The 19,951-nt window shown below is 39.4% G+C and overlaps 1 protein-coding gene across 5 annotated transcripts in view; it reads left to right on the top strand.

Annotated features, from left to right (window-relative positions):
- Positions 1–19,951, top strand: part of CARMIL1 (capping protein regulator and myosin 1 linker 1) — a gene marked incomplete at both ends in the record, with an annotated part of 315,364 nt that overhangs the window by 257,149 nt on the left and 38,264 nt on the right. The window lies entirely within an intron of this gene.

The raw sequence follows: 19,951 nt of genomic DNA, 5'->3' as shown, positions 1-19,951 counted from the left end.
CCTCCACCCACCCCACTCACCCCCCAAAAAACGAAAAATTGTGAAAATTGCAGTGAGCATAAAACTTGGATCTGTCTCTAAAATCATAGTGGGGGGGGGTGGGAATTCCTAAATTAATTAGGAGAAATTATTTATTTACCTTTTAAAGGTCATTTGTGACAGGAAAATATCTTTAAATAAGCCTTCAGAAAAACGTGGGGAAGGACTTTTTCCCCAAAAAAATATGTAGGATGATTATCTCTTTGTTGGTCCTTTAGGTTTTTTTTTTTTAATCTCTTGCTTCTTCCTGTTTTTTCTTTACACAATTTTGGGGTACACTCTAAGATTTGCATTTACTGTTTAGTTCATATTCTCTTTCATTGACTTGACTTGATGTGCTTTAGAAGATGGAATATGGTGCATCCACATGGTGCATCCATCTGACCATAAAACTAGAGTATTCAGGTTGTTGATACTTCATTTTTCTGGGGACAATTTGATGTCAGTTTTTATTTTATTATTCTAAAATTTGTGGTATTAGTATAGTTATTTCTCATTTTACCATTAATATAGTTGTATATACCTCTGTATTAAATATGTTTTCATCCTCTGTATTTAGTATTTTTATGTTTTACTAAAACATTCATTTTTAGTAATTTCTTATAATCTGAGAGGGTGCTGGTGAGACTAGGTTTGGTCTACTTATGTGCCCAAATATTTCTATATCAGCTTCTGATTTTAGTAATTTTTCAATGCAGCCATTGTAAAGAAATGGTACTTGTTTTTAACTTTCAAAACCAAAGATCTGATGAGACTGATACTACTTTTCTAGCCCAGAAGAGAATATGCTTTAAGTAGTTCCTTATTTATAAACCATTACTATCATCTTTAAAATCTATGAATAAAATAGATAAATGCCCTCCAGATAAAACCTTATCATATACAAGGAGACTAGCAAAGAAAGACTAAAATATATCTTAGATTTCAACATTAGTATGTTAGTATATACTTCAACTAGTAACATTCTAGTATAACTAAAGATAAATAATTTTCTGTTAATATATAACTGTATAAATCTATAAATATATTTGGTCTGTGTAGAGGGAATATCAAGTTTTTTAAAACTTGCTTATCCAGTATGTTATAAAATGTATGTTTAATAAATATTTTAAATTTTGTTTACACTTTGAGGTAATAGACACTAAGTTATCATAGGGTAATTATTCTGGAAACCTCTTAGGCTAACCCTAAAAAAAAAAAGGAGTAATAGGAAATAGATTTGAATTAAAAATTTAAAATTAACTCTACATATGATGTTTTCTGCCAGAATTATCTGGTTGTTTGTGAGTTGGAATGGGGTATAGGAAACATGAGTTTTTGAGTTTATAAGTCATGTGGTTTTGGGTGATGGAGTGTTGGTTAAAAAAGATTGGCTTAGCTCATGTAAGGATGGTTTTAAATTGTATAAGCTTGGTTTGTTTTTGTTTGATTGACTAATTTGCTTTTGTTATGTGAAAGAAAAAAATAGTTGTTCTCCTTAAAGTGAGTGGGGTGAGGATAGAAGAAAAGAGCCCTTTTTTAAAATTTAGTTTTTATTGAGATACAATTGACATAACATTGTATTACTTTTAGGTGTACAACATAATGATTCAATATATGTATGTATTGCAGAGTGATTGCAACAAGTTTAATTAACATCATCACCACACATAGTTATGATCTTTTTCCTTGTGATGAGAACTCTTATGCTCTACTCTCTTAGCAACTTCAAATATGCAGTACAGTATTGTTAACTATAGTCACCATGCTGTACTTTACATCGCCGGGACTTATATAACTGGAAGTTTGTACTTTAAAAAAAAAAATGCAGATACAGAACCGCTATGAGGATCAAAGGGCAAACCATGCTGCAGGCACATCCAGCACCGTGTGGCTTCCATTTTGTAAAAACTGTCTTGTTGCTATGATGCAGAAAGAGGCAGAACTAGATGGAGAGCTCTCTGAACTTCACTCAAAGGATGACCCAGGTTAGAAGGGTGTTTTTTTTCTGGTTCAGACGGCTGGGAGGCAAGCAGTTAGGGCCATTCCTGACGTGAGCAGCTACTGAATCCTAGGACCAGAAGCAGGGCCTCTGGTGTCGAATGTCTTGTTGAGACAACACAGAGCTCTCTATAAAGAAAACAAATACTTGGGCAGAATTTTTAAGCCATTAAAAATAGCATTTTTTTCAGTTCTAAAAGTTTTGTCTTTGGTCATTGTTTTAACGAGGCTAATGAATTGTTAAGTAGCAGAAAACCAGAGCCAAGTTTGATGTTAGTTTAATGAAAAAGAACATTTTTGTGTAGAAAGTGCAAGTCAGTGGATTTTGTGCTGTAATAATTTCCTCTATAATCTCAGCCTAACTATTGATTCTAAGCCACCCAAAGATAGCCCCATTTACATGGTGGCAGTTACCCCAGGTGCAAAGGTCCCACTCTGAAAGAAAATCAACTTCCTAAGCTCTGGACTTCTTACCCTAAGCCAGTGGTACAAACTCACATCTAATTGGAAAGAGCATTAGATTTGCTTTTTTAAGTTACTTGCACTGCCACCTTTCATAATCAAAGTAGCAAATCATTTTTGTTTCTCATTGACATCTTACCACATATTTCAACTTGTTATCCTTATGTGGTGCTATTTAAAAAAATTTTTGAAGTACATATTTCAAAGGGAGAGATTTAATTGGTGATGATTTTCTAAATGAGCCTATATGTATTCTTTGGCAGCGTTTAGATCTTAAGTGATCCAGGAAGAAAGGACACAAGATAAACTGTTGCATAGAAAATTCTAGAAGCATTTAAGTACATGCATACAACCTTTCCCACATGGAATTATACATCCCTGGCAGGTAGAAATTGTGCCACATGGAGCCAGAGCACTCTTGAATGTGACTGCTCTGGGAGATGCTATAACTTTATTCCCTAAAATGTTTGTTTGTAGCCCAAAGCCCTGAAATAGTTTCCCTAGGACATTCCAGAGTAACTCTGACTCATCACCAACCTTCTACTTATAGATTCAAGATTGTTAACAGATCCTGGCATTTTCTGTTTGTGATGTTCATGTTATCTACTAAATCCATTGTTGAACATTTCTTTAATAGACTTAGTGGAGATTCTGGGCATCTCTTTTTTCCCCTGTTCCTGGATATCTTTATGTTTTCCTCCATTCCTCTGTGGTCCAAAAGTCAATTCCATTTCAGTGCTTAAGTCTCTTTAAAGAACCAATAGCTATGATAGCACTAGGGAAGGTTCAGAGCCGTAGATTAGTTGTTGAAATAGATATTAGTTTGAACTTAAGGATTGCCTTCGTGGAGATGGAAACAATGATTGATTTCTTAGAAGGAAATTCTTCACTTAGTCAACATCTATTAAACTTGTACTTTGAGGGCTGAAATAGGAATGATTGAATGATTTGATGGGGCCTGTTATCTGCTGGGAGGATGACTGAGAGCTTCTCATCAACCTTAATTTCATAAAGTTGAAGAAAAATGCTGATTTCTTTAAACAAAATGGCAGAAAGGGGAATCATTTTTTAAAACTCTGTCTCCAATCAAGTATTTTTTTTTTCCTTTTAACTGGAAAGAAACTAAGAGGTAATTTAGTTTACCTGGTGGGGGGGGGGAGGGCAGCATAGAACAAGAACTATTAGAATAACCTGCAGGGTTTTAAAACCTGTATCCACTGTCGTAGTGCCAGAGATTCTGATAACCCTTTAACTCCAGGGCTGGGAATCAGATGGCTTAAAAAGTCTTCCTATTCATTTATTTAACACTTACATAGCACCTATGACATGCTAGGCACTAGTCTAAGCTTTTTATTAAATAGCAACCAGTTTAATTCTCATGACAACCTATGAAGGATAGGTGTTGTTAATACCTTCTATTTAACAGATGAGGAAACTGAGGCATGGAAATATTAAGTAACTTGGCCGAGGCGATCTAAGATCACCCAAAGGCAGGCGCCCAATGGTCTGTAGACCATTGCATGTTTAACCAGTCTGCTATACTCTGTATACTGATTTCATATCTGGTACATTTCTTGCAATCAGAATTAAATTCCAAGTTAGATTTAAATAGACTGCATTGTTTTATGCAAAATATCTGCTTACTATTTCCATACTAAATTAATATGTGAACAGAAACAGAAGTGAAAAATGTGTGCCATTTAACCATAATGTAAGCCCATAGTTTTTAAACATTATTGGAAACAACTGCATCAAGGATCTGATCCACTTAATTGTTATCCAATTGTTAGAAATGAATCTGTCTACTTTTGGCTTCCCTGGAACATTCTGTGCCTCTCCATGTGTTATTTTGTTGCTGACAGTGATTAATTAGCTTTCCAATATGCTTCTTGTCATTTCAACATACATGCCTTGTATGTCAAGCTGAAACGTGTATTCACTTAGAGTCTTTATTGTCCGTAGACCATCTGTTCTTTTCCTGCAATCAGGTGCTCTTAGGAAATCAGTATTTCCCACCATATCTTTCAACTTTGGTTTATCATTGGCCCTTGGGGTATTAAAGGATACAGTTCTCCTTCTAATGACTGGAAATGTCTACATATTCAATTTGTCACTATATATAGTCTACTACTTTTAAAAAATTGCATAAGTTTGAGGTTTCAAATAATGTGCCAAGTGGTGAAGAGTCAGTATCTTCTCCTTAGGCAAAACTAGCTCACTAATTGTGTGTAATTCTTTCAGTTATTTTAATGAGTGTCATACCAGTTTTAAATCAAAATATATTCATGCAGAGGAACAGGTCGTATGCTTACTGCTCTTTCCTAGGAAAACAATTTTAAAAGGCTTGAATTGTTACAGAATATATCTTGTGAATCCTTGCTCCAATGACCAAATAGCAATTATTTTCCCTTAACAAATTCAACCTCAAATTTACATATATAATTTTAAGCTTTTTAATATAGATTAAAATTCAGTGAAGATCCATTTGTCTTGGTCAAAATGATATTTTATTTTTAAGCAAATCACCTCATTTTCACGTACCAACAGTTATTAATTGAACTAATCTATTAACAGTGTTGCCAAGCACAGACTATTAAGTCAATATCTCATTTAAAATTAGTCACACTGATATTAACTGTACACAGAAGGTCGTTCAAGTCCTAACTGTTTGTTTCCTCTTACAGTTTTATTTATTCTGTACTGTCATTTTCATATTGATATCACTCTGGAAAAATGGAGGCTTAACTTATTAACCACTAGAAAGCAACATATGAAAACCTCTTAATTTCCAAATTCTAAATTTCAGAACTATGATACCATCTGTATAATTCAGCTAAAATGTATGTTCCTTAAAATTTCTAGTAATTTTTTTGACAGCCCTTTGTGGAAGTGCCAGAAGCACATTCCAGATCTCATTCCTTCAGGACCAAGGTCCAGAAGGGCCTTGAACAGAGATTTGGGGGTAGCAGAGGGTATGGTGCCCTGGAGAGTCTCTGCTAAATAGACTCAACCCCTTTTTTCCCTATTGTTTTGGGCCTCACAGCATTGCTCTTACTGTGTTGTGCTTTTGCATCATGTCATTGACTTTCATTAAGGGCCGCTTTAATATCCCTATAAAAATTGTTACCATATGTGCTCTTTCTACTGTCTGTACCACTGTTGTGGACACTGTTCAGTTTCATCCCGAGATGCCTTTGTTGCAAAGCTATGCAGAAGAAATTGCAGTTCTTTGTCAAGAGGAGTGGAAACCTGGAGCCGTTAGTTTTCTCTGTCTCAGACACAGTGAATTGTGCTATGACTTATGCCTGCCTTTTGTACTATAAGTTGAGAGGCTCAGAGCTGTATGTGCACTTGACATATTAAAAGGGTTCTGGGCCTGGGACTTCCTTGGCGGTCCAGTGGTTAGGACTTTGCCTTCCAATGCAGGGGGTGTGGGTTCGATCCCTGGTCGGGGAGCTAAGATCCCTCATGCCTCGTGGCCAAAAAACCAAAAACATAAAACAGAAGCAATACTGTAACAAATTCAATAGAGACTAAAAATGGTCCACATCAAAAAAATAGGGGCGTGCCTAAAGAAGTATAGTTTGCTGTATTCAGTCTTAATTCTGGCTTCATTTATTTCCCATTTTTATCCTAATTTACTCATTAAAAACAAAACAAGGAACACTGGAATCACAACTAACTGCTGAACAGTCATCAACAGGAAGACACTGGAACTCACCAAAAAAAGATACCCCACGTCCAAAGACAAAGGAGAAGCCACAATGAGATGGTAGGAGGGGTGCAATCACAGTAAAATCAAATCGTGTAACTGCTGGATGGGTGACCCACAAACTGGAGAACACTTACACCACAGAAGTCCACCCACTGGAGCCCCACGTCAGGCTTCCGAACCTGCGGGTCCGGCAACGGGAGGAGGAATTCCTAGAGAATCAGACTTTGAAGGCTAGTGGGATTTGATTGCAGGACTTCGACAGGACTGGGGGAAACAGAGACTCCACTCTTGGAGGGCACACACAAAGTAGTGTGTGCATCGGGACCCAGGGGAAGGAGCAGTGACCCAATAGAGACTGAACCAGACCAACCGGCTAGTGTTGGAGGGTCTCCTGCAGAGGCGAGAGGTGGCTGTGTCTCATCGTGAGGACAAGGACACTGGCAGCAGAAGTTCTGGGAAGTACCCCTTGGCGTGAGCCCTCCCAAAGTCTGCCATTAGCCCTACCAAAGAGCCCAAGTAGGCTCCAGTGTTGGGTCACCTCAGGCCAAACAACCAACAGGGAGGGAACCCAGCCCCAACTATCAACAGACAAGTGGATTAAAGTTTTACTGAGTTCTGCCCACCAGAGCAACAGCCAGCTCCCACTACCAGTCCCTCCCATCAGGAAACTTGCAGAAGCCTCTAAGATAGCCTCATCCACCAGAGGGAAGACAGCAGAAGCAAGAAGAACTACAATCCTGAAGCCCATGGAACAAAAACCACATTCATAGAAAGAATAGACAAGATGAAAAGGCAGAGGGCTGTGTACCAGATGAAGGAACAAGATAAAACCCCAGAAAAACAACTAAATGAAGTGGAGATAGGCAACCTTCCAGAAAGAGGATTCAGAATAATGATAGTGAAGATGATTCAGGACCTCGGAAAAAGAATGGAGGCAAAGATCGAGAAGATGCAAGAAATGTTTAACAAAGACCTAGAAGAATTAAAGACAAACAAAAAGAGATGAACAATACAATAATTGAAATGAACAATACACTAGAAGGAATCAATAGCAAATAACTGAGGCAGAAGAAAGGATAAGTGACCTGGAAGAGAGAATGGTGGAATTCACTGCTGCAGAACAGAATAAAGAAAAAAGAATGAAAAGAAATGAAGACAGCCTAAGAGACCTCTGGGACAACATTAAACTCAACAACATTCGCATTATAGGGGTCCCAGAAGGAGAAAGAGAGAGAAAGGACCAGAGAAAATATTTGAAGTGATTATAGTCGAAAACTTCCCTAACATGGGAAAGGAAATAGCCACCCAAATCCAGGAAGCGCATAGAGTCCCATACAGGATAAACCCAAGGAGAAACATGCCGAGACACATAGTAATCAAATTGGCAAAAATTAAAGACAAAGAAAAATTATTGAAAGCAACCAGGGAAACACGACAAATAACATACAAGGGAACTCCCATAAGGTTAAAGCCTGACTTCTCAGCAGAAACTCTACAAGCCAGAAGGGAGTGGCATGATATACTTAAAGTGATGAAAGGGAAAAACCTACAACCAAGATTACTCTACCCAGCAAGGATCTCATTCAGATTCGATGGAGAAATCAAAAGCTTTACAGACAAGCAAAGCTAAGAGAATTCAGCACCACCAAACCAGCTCTACAACAAATGCTAAAGGAACTTCTCTAAGTGTGAAACACAAGAGAAGAAAAGGACCTACAAAAACAAACCCGAAACAATTAAGAAAATGGTAATAGGAACATACATATCGATAATTGCCTTAAACGTGAATGGATTAAATGCTCCAACCAAAAGACACAAGCTTGCTGAATGGATACAAAAACAAGACCCATATATATGCTGTCTACAAGAGACCCACTTCAGACCTAGGGACACATACAGACTGAAAGTGAGGGGATAGAAAAAGATATTCCATGCAAATGGAAATTAAAAGAAAGCTGGAGTATCAATACTCATATCAGATAAAATAGACTTTAAAATATAGAATGTTACAAGAGACAAGGAAGGACACCACATAATGATCAAGGGTTTAATCCAAGAAGAAGATATAGCAATTACAAATATATGTGCACCCAACATAGGAGCACCTCAATATATGAGGCAACTGCTAACAGCTCTAAAAGAGGAAATCGACAGTGACACAGTAATACCGGGGGAGTTTAACATCTCACTTACACCAATGGACAGATCATCCAAACAGAAAATTAATAAGGAAACACAATCTTTTTTTTTTTTTTGCGGCACGCGGGCCTCTCACTGCTGTGGCCTCTCCCATTGTGGAGCACACGCTCTGGATGCACAGGCTCAGCAGCCCAGCCGCTCCGCGGCATGTGGGATCTTCCCAGACTGGGGCACGAACCTGCATCCCCTGCATCGGCAGGCGGACTCTCAACCACTGCACCACCAGGGAAGCCCAGGAAACACGATCTTTAAATGACACAATGGACCAGATAGATTTAATTGATATTTATAGGACATTCCATCCAAAAACAGCAGATTACACTTTGCAAGTGCACACGGAGCATCCTCCAGGATAGATCACATCTTGGGTCACAAATCAAGCCTTAGTAAATTTAAGAAAACTGAAATCATATCAAGCATCTTTTCTGACTACAGTGCTATGAGATTAGAAATCAGTTACCGGGAAAAAAATGTGAAAAACAGAAACACATGGAGGCTAAACAATACGTTACTAAATAACCAAGTGATCACTGAAGAAATCAAAGAGGAAATCAAAAAATACCTAGAGACAAATGACAATGAAAACATGACGATCCAAAACCTATGGAATGCAGCAAAAGCAGTTCTAAGAGGGAAGTTTATAGCTATACAAGCCTACCTCAAGAAACAAGAAGAATTTCAAATAAACAATCTAACCTTACACCTAAAGGAACTAGAGAAAGAAGAACAAACAAAACCCAAAGTTAGCAGAAGGAAAGACATCATAAAGATCAGAGCAGAAATAAATGAAATAGAAACAAAGAAAACAATAGCAAAGATCAATAAAACTAAAAGCTGGTTCTTTGAGAAGATAAACAAAATTGAAAAACCATTAGCCAGACTCATCAAGAAAAAGAGGGAGAGGACTCAAATCAATAAAATTAGAAATGAAAAAGGAGAAGTTACAACAGATACCACAGAAATACAAAGCATCCTAAGAGACTACTACAAACAGCTCTATGCCAATAAAATGGACAAGCTGGAAGAAATGGACAAATTCTTAGGTATAACCTCCCAAGACTGAACCAGGAAGAAATAGAAAATATGAACAGACCAATCACAAGTAATGAAATTGAAACTGTGATTAAAAATCTTCCAACAAACAAAAGTCCAGGACCATATGGCTTCACAGGTGAATTGTATCAAACATTTAGAGAAGAGCTAACCCCTATCCTTTTCAAACTCTTCCAAAAAATTGCAGAGGAAGGAACACTCCCAAACTCATTCTATGAGGCCACCGTCACCCTGATACCAAAACCAGACAACGACACTACAAAAAAAATGCCAGACCAATATCACTGATGAATATAGATGCAAAAATCCTCAACAAAATACTAGCAAACAGAATCCAACAACACATTAAAAGGATCATACACCATGATCAAGTGGGATTTATCCCAGTGATGCAAGGATTCTTCAGTATATGCAAATCAATCAATATGATACATCATATTAACAAATTGAAGAAGAAAAACCATATGATCATCTCAATAGATACAGAAAAAGCTTTTGAGAAAATTCAACACCCATTCATAGTAAGAGCGCTCCAAAAAGTGGGCACAGAGGGGACCTACCTCAACATAATAAAGGCCATATACGACAAACCCACGGCAAATATCATTCTCGGTGAAAAACTGAAAGCATTTCCTCTAAGATCAGGAACAAGACAAGGATGTCCACTCTCACCGCTATTATTCAACATAGTTTTGGAAGTCCTAGCCACAGCAATCAGAGAAGAAAAAGAAATGAAAGGAATACAAATTGGAAAAGAAGAAGTAAAACTGTCTGTGTTTGCAGATGACATGCTACTATACATAGAGAATCCTAAAGATGCCACCAGAAAACTACTAGAGCTAATCAATGAGTTTGGTAAAGTTGCAGGATACAAAATTAACACACAGAAATCTCTTGCATTCCTATACACTAATGATGAAAAATCTGAAAGAGAAATTAAGAAACATTCCCATTTACCACTGCAACAAAAAGAATAAAATACCTAGGAATAAGCCTACCTAGGGAGACAGAAGACCTGTATGCAGAAATGTGTAAGACACTGATGAAAAAAATTAAAGATGATACCAACAGCTGGAGAGATATACCATGCTCTTGGATTGGAAGAATCAATATTGTGAAAATGACTATACTACCCAAAGCAATCTACAATTCAACGCAATCCCTATCAAATTACCAATGACATTTTTTACGGAACTGGAACAAAAAATCTTAAAATTTGTATGGAGACACAAAAGATCCCGAATAGCCAAAGCAGTCTTGAGGGAAAAAACAGAGCTGGAGGAATCAGACTCCCTGACTTCAGACTATACTACAAAGCTACAGTAATCAAGACAGTATGGTACTGGCACAAAAACAGAAACATAGATCAATGGAACAAGATAGAAAGCCCAAAGATAAACCCATGCACCTATGGTCAACTAATCTATGACAAAGGAGGCAAGGATATACAATGGAGAAAAGACAGTCTCTTCAATAAGTGGTGCTGGGAAAACTGGACAGCTGCATGTAAAAGAATGCAATTAGAACACTCCCTAACACCATACACAAAAATAAACTCAAAATGGATTAGAGACCTACATGTAAGACCAGACACTATAAAACTTAGAGGAAAGCATAGGAAGAACACTCTATGACATAAATCACAGCAAGATCTTTTTTGATCCACCTCCTAGAGTAATGGAAATAAAAACAAAAATAAACAAATGGGGCCTAATGAAACTTAAAAGCTTTTGCACAGCAAAGGAAACCATAAGCAAGATAAAAACACCACCCTCAGAATGGGAGAAAATATTTGCAAACGAGTCAACAGACAGAGGATTAATCTCCAAATATAAACAGCTCTTGCAGCTCAATATTAAAAAAACAAACAACCCAATCAGAAAATGGGCAGAAGACCTAAATAGACATTTCTCCAAAGAAGGCATACAGGTGGCTAAGAAGCACATGAAAAGCTGCTCATCATCATTAATTATTAGAGAAATGCAAATCAAAACTACAATGAGATATCACCTCACACCAGTTAGAATGGGCATCATCAGAAAATCTACAAACAGCAAATGCTGGAGAGGGTGTGGAGAAAAGAGAACCCTCTTGCACTGTTGGTGGGAAAGTAAATTGATACAGCCACTATGGAAAACAGTATGGAGGTTCCTTATAAAACTAAAAATAGAATTACCATATGACCCAGCAATCCCCCTACAGGGCATATACCCAGAGAAAACCATAATTCAAAAAGACACATGCACCCCAGTGTTCATTGCAGCACTATTTACAATAGCCAGGTCATGAAAATAACCTAAATGCCCAGCGACAGGTGAATGGATAAAGAAGATGTGGTACATATATACAATGGAATATTACTCAGCCATAGAAAGGAATGAAATTGGGTCATTTGTAGAGACGTGGATGCATCTAGAGACTGTCATACAAAGTGAAGTAAATCAGAAAGAGAAAAACAAATATCGTATATTAACAGATATATGTGGAACCTAGAAGAATGGTACAGAAATTGAGACACAGATGTAGAGAACAAACATGTGGACACTAAAGGGGGAAGGCCGTGGGGGTGGGGTGGGGATGGTGGTGTGCTGAATTGGGCGATTGGGATTGACATGTATACACTGATGTGTATAAAATGGATGACTAATAAGAATCTAATGTATAAAAAAATAAAATAAAATTCAAAAGAAAGAAAGAAAGAAAGGAGTCAAACTCATAGAAACTGAGTAGAAAAGTGGTTGCCAGGGCAGGGGCTGGGAGGCTGGGGAATAGATATAGGTTAGTAAAATGGTATAAACTAAAAAAAAAAAAAAAAAATCAAAACAACTTGATGTTCTGCATGAGCGTCAGTTTACTTTTGGACTGAGGTGGTTATCCATTAATACAGTGAAATATGAGATATGGTGGGAAAGAGCTCTGATAGAGATGTGTAGGTTGCTATGGAGAGAAGGGATGCCCAGCCCAGCCTGGGGTGGGCTGTTGTCAAGGAAGCCATCCTGGAGGAAAGTTCTGAGCATCATGCTTGGTACATAATAAGGCCCTTAGTAACTCTTGGTACAATGAGAGTTAGCATTTGAAGGAGAAGTTGGCCAAGACTAAAATGAGTAAGTAAATTTAGCAGAGAGAATAGTACTTATAGAGAGGCTTGGACTGAGGAGAGAGCGTCACGATTTGAGGAACTATTGTGGGATTATGGTACAACGGGAATAAAGGGTAGGAGAGAGGATAGGTGACGAGGGTGAAGGCCACAACACAAAGAGCCTTGTAGAGCTCACTAAGGGTTTACTTGTTTCTATATTGTTTAGTTATTTTGAAGGCAACGCTGAAGGTGAGGAATATGGGAAAAGGGGCAGATTTTGGCAGAAACAGACGTTAGTGATTCCCGTTTTGGTTATGTTGAGGTGAGGCGTTTGCAAGACCCTGGCTTGAGATGTCCAGTAGGGAATTGTAGAGGCGGCCTCAGAGCTCAGTAGCCAGGGCTGGATTGGTAAGTCATCCAGCCACGGTACAGATGCACTCGCCAGACACCTTCCCTCACCTGACCGCTGTCCCTTCAACTCTATAAGCACTTTTCTTTTCCTACATTCATGACATTTATCTCAGCTTACCTTGAGTTACAGACTTGTATATTCACCTGCCTAGTCGGCATCTTAATTAGATGTCTACTGGGTATCTCAAACTTATTGTGTCCAAAACAGAGTCATTGATTTCCCCTTTCCCTACTGGAGCATTCGTTTTCTCAGTGTGGGACACCACCTTCTATTCTACCCGTTTATTCCTAACTCCACAGTCAGTCTCAGTCTTACCCTTACCCTTACCCCGGCCCCTCACCCTAGCCACCCTTGCCTGTACTCCTGAAATAGACTTGTAGCTTATACTTACGCTTCCACTCTGGCCTCTCTGCAATCAATCAATCCCCTCTCAGTAGCCCAGGAACTTTGCAAAGTAGAGAACAGATCAATATGTGAGGTGTCAAACCCTTTGATGGCTTCCCATTGCACCCAGAATAAATGGAGTCTCTTCCCCACAGGTTCACAAGGTCCTCCATGATCTGGCCTCCATCTCTCTATGTGCTCTACCCTCTCCTTTGTTCACTTCCCTCAAGCCACTGTGGCCTCATTGCTTTTCTCTAGAACTTGCCCTGGTTCCCATCTCATTCTTTTCTTCCTTCAGCTTGGAACACACTTCACCAGATCTTCCCTCAGCTACCTTTTCCCCACCACTCAGGTCTTAACTCAGATCTCTCAAAAGTTTTCCTTGACCCTCCGAGCCGAAGAAACCCTCCAGTCTCTCTACCATATTACCCTGTTTTATCTGCTCAGCACTTATCAGTACTTGAAATGATCTTGTTTACTCGTGTAGGTACTTTTTGCCACCTCCCCACGCTGGAGCATATGCTCCTAGAGGGCAGGGACTGGGATTGTACTTGGACCACATAATCCCAGTATCTAGTGCCCACTACCTGGCACGTAATAATTGCTCAGTACATTTTGTTTAATGCCTTGGCTTTGCATTGCAGTTCCTTGCTTAGCTCAACTTTCCTGCTAGATTCTATGCTCCTTGAGGGTACGGGAGTTACGTCTTTGAATTCTGTACAGCTAATGCCAGCAATAAATGTCAGTAACAAATTTCTCTGGGAACTCTAGAAAATGATTCTTGGCGTGAAAAGTCTATCTTTAAACCTATGAGGTTCTATTAATGAGAGTATTGTAGGTTATATCTTCAGTGATCCAAGCTCTCAGCAAGTTGTATAGGAAAAAAGGAGAAAACCACGTACCCGCTGTGAGACATGCACTGTGCCCTCTGCTTTGTCATGGCAGCTGTATGTGGTAACTATTTTAACCTATTTTTCAGATGAAAGCTCAGAGACGTTAATACACTTGCACCATATCACACGGCTGGTTTAGGGGTAGCCAGAGCAGAGGGCTCAACTCCAAATGATCCATTTCCCAAGCCTGTACCCTCTCTGCTGCATCCCTGGTCTTCAGGCTGGACCAGGTCACTGGAAGAAAAGTCCAGGGAAGGTTGGGTTGGGGAAGACCCTTTTCACGCAGCGTTTTCACTGAGAGTTTGGTGGGTGGTGTCTCTAACTGCGGGCTAATTCTGTCCCTCCCAGGTTTTATTCTTCCTCTTAGTGAACTGGGAGGGATTCTAACCTGTGGTAGCAAATCCCACCTCTTGAAATAATGGGGCAAGTGATGGCTCGAGTTGTAGGTGTCTGAACTGATGGGAACAAGCAGCAAAAAACTGAGAAAAGAGGGCTGTCTGCCTCTGGAAGCTGCCTACTGAGGACACACATGATCATCCCCAGTTCAGTCCTGCTTACTCAGGCCACGCCACTGGCCCTGACTTACAGTTGGACAGTTTTCCTTCTTGCCTAGGAGAATTTGAGGGTTAGCCAAATATCTCCTGAAAATAAAGGCTTACTAAGGAGGGAATGAAGTTATGATACAGCAAAGTTCAAGATCAGTCCCTATCTATGACTCTGTGGTGCTGTTTTGCTTGCTGGGTGAGGTGGAGCCTTAACTTTGGGAACTAGTGCTGTAAGCTTTAGACCTAACTGATCTGACTTTGATTATCAAAATTGAGGTATGTGGTCATTTTGCTCTCCCAGACAGGAGATCAACTAACCAGAGCTGAACGGTAGGGTGGGTACCTGTAAGTCAAGCCAGGATTCTCTGGGAGCAGCCTTCATTCCACTTCAGCCCTTGCATGAATGCACTGGACCTTTGAACGATGCGGTGGTTAGGGGCGCTGACACCCCCCCAAAAAAAATTGGGCTATAACCCTGTACAGCCCGCTCTCTATGTCTGTTGTTCCGTCTCTGCAGATACAACCAGCCTCGGATTGACTAGTACTGTAGTATGTATTTATTGAAAAATAATCCCCACTTAGGTGGACCTGTACAAGTTCAAAGCTGTATTGTTCAAGGGTCAACTGTACCCAGTTGAAATCTCCAAATGCCATACCCAGTTCAGCATGGCCAAAATGGCCCTTCCCCTGAAAAAGATTTCAGAGCATCCTCTATCACGGCCGTAGCAAAGCCTCAGAAAGGGCTTCTAGTTGTGCAATGTGTGGCCTCCACTCCCCAGGTAACTGAATCCGTTGACCATCTGTATCCTGTTATTTGATGCTGAAGCCTTAAACGTTGGAAAATGTTAATGAAAGACAGTCATTGACAAGACAGGGTTTGTTATAGTATTAAGTCAGGACACAGAGATTACATACATATGCTCTGAAAGCCATTCTTCTTTGGTTGTAATACAGCATCACAGTGGTGTATAAAAAGTGTGTTTGATAGACAGTTTATCCAACTTTCCACTATAGCTTGGTTGCAAGATTAGTTAAAATGAATAAAAAGTGGGCTGTTTCCTGGAGAAAACATGACAAAGATAAAGATTTAATTTTCTTGTATCAAAAAAATTGTGCAGATCTGGAAAATAAGGAAACAAACCATGTTCACTTAAAAATAGTACTGTACTGTGATCTTCACAACAGTCTCATCAGTACAGCTCCCTGAATGTTTTTGTTTTAACATCATGATGCCATTTTAACTTATATATGAAATGAGATTCTGGATATAAAAGTTAATGAGTGTGATGTGAATAGCTGGATTTAACATTGCATTCAGTAGGAAATGTGGTGCCTCACTAAATCTCTACACATCATTCCTCCTTTTGTCCATTGATTTATAGTGGCTCTCTCAGAGTTATGGCTTCCATGTACTACTCTTCCTAGATATTAAAGATTGTTGTTCTCCAACAGTCATCGTAGGAAGGATTAGGTATCTCATTCTCTCATAAGATTTATACCGCCTCAAACTTTAACAAGTAGAAATGCATAAAAATTACTTTTTAAACTACAAATGTGATGATACTGTTTGGTTAGATATTTTGAGGGTAAAAATAATAATGAGTAACTTTGGGTTCCCCTTGAGCATTGACTCAGATGCCAATCTGGTAGGAAATATTTAATTATTATAATCTAGTTCATTAAACAGGGATTACTCATATTCACTTTAAAAATGCACAGGAAAGCACAAGATGACACTAGGATATCTTGAATCAAAAAGCAAGGATTGGCTCTAAATCCAGTGGGATCATTGCAAAGGATACAAAATCCAGATTGAAATGGCTTCCACTGGGATCCTCCCTGCCACCAAAACAGTAATGACAGTAATAGTTTAGGATACATTGAATTAATTAAAAAAAATTCTTAAGTCCATAGTAATACTAAGAAAATAAAAGAGAGAGGATGGTACAGAAGATTTTAAAAAGGGAAATGTGATCCTTACAGAGGAAGGGCACCTAATAAAATGTGGGAATAATGATAGAAGTAGAAAGTGACAGTTTTGTAGCTCTCTTACATTCATTCATTCAGGCAAGGATTGTCAATGGTTGTTTAAAAATGGGCTCATCCTCATAAACTGAAAGTATCACCTCACAGAGTTATTATTATCAAGAGGCAAGGTACCTTTACAAATTACCAAGGGACAAGGTACCTTTCCTGTGAAGCAATTGGGAGGTTCCTGCCCTATTGAAGTGATCAAATTTAGTGTCACCGAGAATGGAACAACTTGATCTGGGTGCCACCTGTTGTGATTCAGTTGTTTACAGCATCACCCATTTGGCATTTGTGCTAAAAATAGTTCACCTGAATCTAATTATGGGGGACAATCAGACAAATATAGAATGTGGGAGAGTCTGTGAAACAGTTGGCTTGAATTCTTCAAGAAAGTCAGTATCATGAAAAAGAAAGGCAGGATTGGGGGTGGGGGAAGGAGGGTTTGCTAGATAAAAAAGATGAGAGAAACATAACCATATATTGTGGGTGAATTCTCCATTAGATCCTGCATCTAAAAGGGGCAGGGGGGGCCTCCCTGGTGGCGCAGTGGTTGAGAGTCCGCCTGCCGATGCAGGGGATACGGGTTCGTGCCCCGGTCTGGGAGGATCCCATATGCCGCGGAGCGGCTGGGCCCGTGAGCCATGGCTGCTGAGCCTGCGCATCCGGAGCCTGTGCTCCGCAACGGGAGAGGCCACAACAGTGAGAGGCCCGCGTACCACAAAAAAAAAAAAAATAAATAAAAAAAAAAATAAAAGGGGCAGGGGGAGTGTTGTAAGACATGTGAGGGACAGTTGGGGCAATATGAATGTGGACCATGGTATGTACATACATACTATGTAATTGCTATTAATTTTGTTAGGTGTATGGTTATGTAGGAGAATATACTTCTTAGGATATTCACGCAGAAGTATTTAAAGGTGAAATGTCAGGATGTCAAAACTTTTAAATGGTTCAACCAAAAATTTGTGGGTTTGTGATAAAAAGAGAAAATGGAGGAAATAATGTGACAAAATGTTAGCGAATCCACGTGAAGAGTATACCTGTATTTATTATACTATTTTTGTGGTAAATTTGAAAATGTTAAGAATAGTTGGGGAGCAAAGAGTAGGTGTACGTATTTGAAGTTAAAGAAGTGGACACCAATCCATGAACCACTAGGGTCCATTAGGAAGTTTTTTATCAATCTAACATGAAATGGGAAAAATAAGGACAACAGAGAAAAACTTTACATGAATGTAAATGTATCTAATTTAAAGGCCTGTTCTTTATAATAGATTGGGCCCTTCTATCTTTGTGCCTAAATTCCCTTTATGGAAGTGATGGTGGTAGTAGTGACAGATGTTCTCTTTTAAACAAGTCTATAAAATCCAAGTGCGGGGGAGCACTGGGTTAAAACAGTGGGTCAGTTCACTCATTCATTCACCAGTTATTGAATGCCCACTACTTGCCAGGCTTTCTCCAGGCTGCGGGGATTTAGAGGTGAGCAAGACAGAATCGTGGCTTATCCTTTCCACCCAAAGACTTTCACTTTGTTTCTCCCAAGGATGCTTGTGGCCACAAGGGTAGGGAGGAGTCACTTAAAGAAAACCTCCTGAGTCAACCTCTAGGCGTTTTCCTATTTCAGCCAAGTTAATTCCACTTCACTCTTCTGTTTTTTTTTTTGCGGTACATGGGCCTCTCACTGTTGTGGCCTCTCCCGTCGTGGAGCACAGGCTCCGGACACGCAGGCCCAGCGGCCATGGCTCACGGGCCCCGCCGCTCCACGGCATGTGGGATCTTCCCAGACCAGGGCATGAACCTGCGTCCCCTGCATCGGCAGGTGGACTCTCAACCACTGCACCACCAGGGAAGCCCACTCTTCTGTATTTTTGAGACACTGTTTAACATGTTTCAAAAAGAATTCTGCCATATATTAAAAAGAAAAAAAACTTGGAAAAAATCACTTTTTTTGTGTGTGATAAAGGATCCCATAATGTCTTTGGCCATTAACTTGTAAAAAAAAGAGTTTATCTCTGCAAAAGTTTTAAAAAGTGAGTATACTTGACTAGGCAACTATCCATAGTTGAAGTCCTCATAGATGTGATGCTGTTCCTGCCCATGGAAGCTGCGGGAGGGCCGATGAGGTGGGAGCCAAAAGGCACCTCTGCAGTCTTTGGGCAGATTTGCCTAAATTGCTGTGCTTGGTGGTAAACTCCCTCATTTGCTTTTTTTTTTTTTTTTTTTTTAACCAAATGGCTTTTCTTCCTCACCCAGTCTGGGCCAGTTCTTGAACACCAAATCGCTATCTCCGTGTTCTTGTTGAAACGAATTACTAAAGTGGCCGGCAAAACATTTACATTGTTTTGTTAGAGTGAATCCTATCCAGGTTCATGTTGAATTTTTTTACTCCCTCAAGTGTGAGTTTTGTGGTAAAGAAAATGAAAAAGTTAGAAGTGGTACCAAGTTCTTGCTTTAATTTGGCTTCTTGGGCTCCTAAATGTTGAGATGGCAGCTATTTTTTTATTATTATTATTGATTTAAAAATTTTTTTTAATTGAAGTATAGTTGATTTGCAGTATTGTGTTAGTTTCAGGTGTACAGCATAGTGACTCAGTATTTTTGCAGATTATATTCCATTGTAGGTCATTACAAGATAATGGGTATAATTCCCTGTGCTATACTGTAGATCCTTGTTGCATATCTTTTTTTTTTTTTTTTTGTGGTACGCGGGCCTCTCACTGCTGTGGTCTCTCCCGTTGTGGAGCACAGGCTCTGGACGCGCAGGCTCAGTGGCCATGGCTCACGGGCCCAGCCGCTCCGCGGCATGTGGGATCTTCCCAGACCGGGGCACGAACCCGTGTCCCCTGCATCGGCAGGCGGACTCCTAACCACTGCGCCACCAGGGAAGCCCGCGTATCTATTTTATATATAGTAGTTTGTATCTGTTAACCACATACCTCTAATTTGCCCTCCCCCACTTCTCTCTCCCCTTTAGTAACCACAAGTTTGTTTTCTATGTCTGTGAGTCTGTTTTAGTTTGGATATACATTCACTTGTATTATTTTTTAAATTCCATGTTTAAGTGATATCACATAGTATTTGTCTTTTTCTGTCTGATTTATTTCATTCTACTGTTCTCTAGGTCCATTCGTGTTGCTGCAGATGGCAATATTTCATTCC

This window comes from Hyperoodon ampullatus (genome assembly GCF_949752795.1).
Source record: "Hyperoodon ampullatus genome assembly, chromosome: 10".
Lineage (NCBI taxonomy): Eukaryota > Metazoa > Chordata > Mammalia > Artiodactyla > Ziphiidae > Hyperoodon > Hyperoodon ampullatus.
The sequence above is the reverse complement of the archived record's forward strand: the minus strand, read 5'-3'. Positions and strand labels throughout refer to the sequence as shown.